Raw genomic sequence first — 5,533 nt, forward strand, 5'->3', positions numbered from 1 at the left:
ATCGTCTCGTCGTCGGTCCATAGATTTGCACAAAAGTAAAACTTTTTACCAAACCCCCTTAGGGAACCCAGGGATTTCGCAAAAACACTTTTAAGAGGATTCTTCGCAAGCGCCCCCCCCCCCAAAAAAAAATAATTTACAAGGGCAATGATTATTAAACTGAGTAGGTGAGAAATAATGGTTCAAACATTAACTCTGTATTATAGCAGCCCTGCAAATGTGGGCATAAGCCCACGGGTTCACTAGTAGCAGATATAATGAGGTTGAAACATAAATTTATCTTCTCTTTCACTCTTCAGTTCTTAGAATATAATTTTCTTAAATTTAAATGATACGGCGGATCACCTTCAATACGATGGATTATTTTAAGCTCATGTGATATCGTGGATTATATTGAGTCGAACACACAAAGCACTAATCGTAGTCTTATAAAAATGTATTCTAGCTTAGAGTAAGTTATGTAGATATGTATAAGACCCTAAAGCATCTATGAAACCGATGAGGATATCAATAAAGGTTTCGGTTTTGTTTTTATTGTCTAAAATAAAATAATTGTTAAGCTATACACAATGAACTACTTGTTCTCTGCCGACCGCGTGTATCGAAACTCAATTTAAAGCCACCTAGGGGCAACTGGAGAAGGATATTCGCACTTTATATGGATCTATTATGTATACTAGTATAGTGGCGTGGCGACACAGTCAGTGTTATTAACTTTTATGTAATGTTGCCAGGTTGAATTCGTGGTTGAAGTAATATGTCGCAGAAATCAACGAATTAAACACTTCGAACAATGGAGTCTCCAGGGCGTTTGTGAAAGTATTAGACTTAGAAGCCACATTCCAAGCCAATTCGGAGAAATGAAGGTTCTGGTTACGAAAGAGATCCTTCTGACTCCAAAGGCCATTGCGTTGAAGTTGGGCATACCACACGGAAAGGTTAACAAAATAATTAAACAAATACTACAAGTTAACGAAGGCTAAAACCAAACATTTCTCGAGACACACTTCGAAATCAATTTTTGAATTTACGAAAAGGATTACTGAAGAAACTAAAATTAACTGTGTGAACACCTAACTGTCAGGTCCTAAATGTCATTCTCTCGTTATCCTGGAAACCGACGTGCACGTGAACACCTAACTGTCAGGTCCTAAATGACACAGAAACCATGTCATTCTCTCGTTATCCCGGAAACCGACGTGCACGTACAGAAGAAGGTCTATGGAAAGTTTATCAAGAAGCGGGGTCTAAAACTGACCCCATCATCTTTCCAGTTTTACTAAACACATAGTGGGTACTGCTAGAAGTTCGGATAAACGTGACTAAGAGTGTGATACTATCAATATAAAAGTGTGACTGCTAGAAGTTCTGATAAACGTGACTAAGGGTGTGATACTATCAATATAAAAGTGTGACTGCTAGAAGTTCTGATAAACGTGACTAAGGGTGTGATACTATCAATATAAAAGTGTGACTGCTAGAAGTTCTGATAAACGTGACTAAGGATGTGATACTATCAATATAAAAATGTGACTGCTAGAAGTTCTGATAAACGTGACTAATGTGTGATACTAGTTATATAAAAGTGTGACTGCTAGAAGTTCTGATAAACGTGAATATTATACAACCTTCTGTATGAGAGGAAGTACTTGATTAGAACGTTTCAGGTAGTGTTACAAAACTCGCTGGTTTTCACAGTTTTTGGTTTCTCGCTATTAAATGTTATAACTTAATGGTTCTCACGCTTCAGTTTGTCCAATGACAGAAACTATAGAAGTGAGGATATGGTTAGATACGACGAGAAAAGTTTGTATGCTCTTCATCTAGGAAAAAATACTAAAGAAGCAAATAAAAAACAGAGTATTTAGAAATACAATAAACCTAGCACTGTTGTACTGTTACTTATATAATATTATATTTTGTTAATTAAAATCCTTAAGAAAGAAAATCAAATATTTCAAAATGTAAAAGAATAAAAAATGATCATAATATATTTACAGTTAATGTATGCTGTTGTTATGGTAATGCTGGTTGTTGTTATGGTAATGTTTGTTGTTGTTATGGTAATGTCTGTTGTTGTTATGGTAATGTATGTTGTTGTTTTGGTAATGTCTGTTGTTGTTATGGTAATGTTTGTTGTTGTTTTGGTAATGTCTGTTGTTGTTTTGGTAATGTCTGTTGTTGTTATGGTAATGCTGGTTGTTCTTTGGTAATGTATGTTGTTGTTATGGTAATGTTTGTTGTTGTTTTGGTAATGTCTGTTGTTGTTATGGTAATGCTGGTTGTTGTTTTGATAATGTTTTTTGTTGTTATGGTAATGCTGTTTGTTGTTTTGGTAATGTTTGTTGTTGTTATGGTAATGTTTGTTGTTGTTATGGTAATGCTGGTTGTTGTTTTGGTAATGTCTGTTGTTGTTACGATATTACAAATATTTATAATATTCAGGTCAATTCCAATATTTTCTAAAGAATGCTCAGGATCAGAAATATTCTCTTGTAAAAACACGTGTAAAAAATCGGCCATCTCAAAGTCAAAGTCTTCAATAAAAGCCTTGTAACCAGTATGTCTTAAGAGCATAATAACCATTTAATATTTAAAAAAACATTTTATTCGCTACTTGTCAATGTGTTTGTCCGACTTTGGGGATTTCACCCTTCCTTAGTTACAGTTAATGTTTGCTGTTGGTATAAAACATAAGAACTTAGTTACAATTATGTTATTAGAAGTTACTAGGAAGCTTAAAATAATATATTACTTGTTGCTACGAGATATGCAAGCACTGTTTTGAAAGTCGTTTGTCTACCCTCAGTGAAGCCTACATCAAAAGAAAACCCTGTACCCCTAGGACAAATAAAGAACGTAGGAGACTTCCTTCAGGTGAAAGACAGGAGTAGATACTAAAACTTAAACATGTCACATGCTCTTTTAATTTATCCTTCCATTATTCCTTTTCCTCTAGAGAAAGAAAGACAAATTTATCTGTTCTGTTAGATTTTCATCCTAATTAATTTCTTTTTATACGTACAGCTTTTAAATTTCTTCTTATTTCATCTTTCTCTTTATCATTTACTTGTTAATAAGTTTCACAAAAGTGTTTATAATCTCCCACTTCACACAACACTTCACAATATCTCACACTTTCCACTACTCTACGACCTTTCACTTCACATAACACCTACCATATCTCACACTTTCCACTACTCTACGACCTTTCACTTCACATAACACCTACCATATCTCACACTTTCCACTACTCTACGACCTTTCACTTCACACAACACCTCACTATATCTCACACTTTCCACTACTCTACGACCTTTCACTTTACACACTTCACCATATCTCACACTTTCCACTACTCTACGATACTTCACTTCACACACTTCACCATATCTCACACTTTCCACTACTCTACGACCTTTCACTTCACACAACACCTCACTATATCTCACACTTTCCACTACTCTACGATACTTCACTTCACCATATTTCCCACTACACTTTACATTCCTCTGCTTCATACAGCACATTATCATCTTCCAAGTTTTTGAGAGTTTTGTTTTAGGTAATCTTGTACTTTTTCTTTACTGTCAAATATTATAACGAGTGATGAAAAAAAAACAAAAAACATTTTATATTTCAGGTACTCATATACTGACAACCGGAAGTGGCGTCATCTGATGGAGGTATGAATACAAAACGAACTTGCAGTATCACCAAAATCCGGGACGTTCAGCCTCAGAAGATAGCGCTAGGTGAACAGTATGACGTAGTTAAAGAGATCGGGTCAGGGGATTATGGGAAGGTTATGTTGGCAGTTCATAAGATCACCGGTAAAGAGGTGGCGTTAAAGGCGGTCCCGAAATTGACAACCACTCTCAAAGAATTTCAAATAGAGTTCCACTACAGTTATTTCTTGTCCCCACATATGAGCATTCTCGACACTTACGATGTAGCGTTCGAAACGGCTGATCATTACATTTTTGCCCAAGAGGTGGCACCACTGGGTGATATGTGGCAAGTGATCGAACAACAAAACGGCATGGACGAACTGGATGTGAAAATTATAGTTAAGCAAGTAACGTCGGCACTGGAATTTATGCACAGCAAAAATTTGGTACATCGAGACTTTCGAGCAGAAAATATCCTAATCTTTCAACCGGACTACTCCAGGGTTAAACTTACGGACTTTGGGCTAACGAGAGTTGCTGGAACACTAGTTAAGAAACGCACGCGATCCCTGCCTACCTGTCCACCTGAAATCTGGGAAGCTGTTCATTTGGAGGGTTACAACGTGGAGATCGGCTCCGACGTGTGGCAGATGGGCATGCTTATATTCGCCGCGTTAGTAGCCAACTTTCCTTGGGAGAAGGCCGACATCACAGATCCAAATTTCAAGGAATTCGTCCAATGGCAGAAGTGGAAAAGTACCCGTACCCCGAAAGAGTTCAAACGTTTCTCGCCAAGATTTTTACGCCTTGTGAGGAAGTTGATGGATCCTAAGCCATCAAAAAGATACCCCATCAAGGAAGTATATAAGTACCTAAAAGACAGATGGCTGTTCTCGCGAAGCCCGCGGGTTAGCACCGTCAGTAAACCACCAGAACAAAGCTGTCTCAGAGAAGAACGCCTCGGGAAGCTTCTCTCTACTTATAACCTGGAGACGAGAGTTGAAACAAGCTACAAGGACCATCGAATCAACAACTGGGTTTTAACCAACTATGATGACTCAGAATAGATGATGTAAATGAAAACATCCAACCTAGTTGAGTTGTATAAAGTAGTGAGAGGTGTGACAGTATGATGCTTGTTGTTTGTTTGAACGAATGTATTAATTCTAGATAAACACGAATTGCACGAAAACGTTTATAAAATGTTTTTGTTAGTAAGCTACAAAGTGTGCTATTGTTGAGAGACACGAACTCAAATTAAAACCACAGACACACGTGAAGCTTAACAATAATACAACCATTGTTTAGCATTGTTGTTACTGCTACCTAACAGCATAAATGTCGTTTTATTAGTGCATATTTTATAACTTTGGTATACTTCTAAACGCTTTCTTAACCTCTTAACTGACCAAAACTGGATCCCCCCCCCCCCCGTATTTGGATACAAAAAAGGATTTCAACGACACGTTTACTTTTGTTCTTTCATGTGTCTCCATATTTACCACATTTGAACAATAACTTGACTTTCTATCCTACAACTGGAGACTTAACCTTAACGTAGTGGGCTAGTTAAGAGTGATGTGTTTCAAATAACGTCGGTATTAATATTATTACTGTTCTAATTCTTCAGCACAGAATTACACTATTTTTTTATATTCAAATTAATTTCAAAAGGATGTTCTTGTCACAATCGATGTTAGGTTTATTTACAACACACTTATTTATTTAAAGCTTCAGTATTTAATATTTCAGACGAAACCTTTTTTTTTTCAGGCGTGCTTAAGTTCTCTAAAGTTTTCAAACAGGTAAATAAGCTTACGTTCAATCTTAAAACTTTCGGTAAAACGCAACGTTTTATTTTG

The 5,533-nt window shown here is 36.5% G+C and overlaps 1 pseudogene; it reads left to right on the top strand.

Annotated features, from left to right (window-relative positions):
* The window catches only part of LOC106476517, a 6,464-nt pseudogene extending 1,352 nt beyond the window's left edge, over nt 1-5,112 (top strand).
* Nucleotides 5,113-5,533: the final 421 nt, after the last annotated feature.

The sequence above is a fragment of the Limulus polyphemus genome, unplaced genomic scaffold (genome assembly GCF_000517525.1).
Source record: "Limulus polyphemus unplaced genomic scaffold, Limulus_polyphemus-2.1.2 Scaffold10772, whole genome shotgun sequence".
NCBI lineage: Eukaryota > Metazoa > Arthropoda > Merostomata > Xiphosura > Limulidae > Limulus > Limulus polyphemus.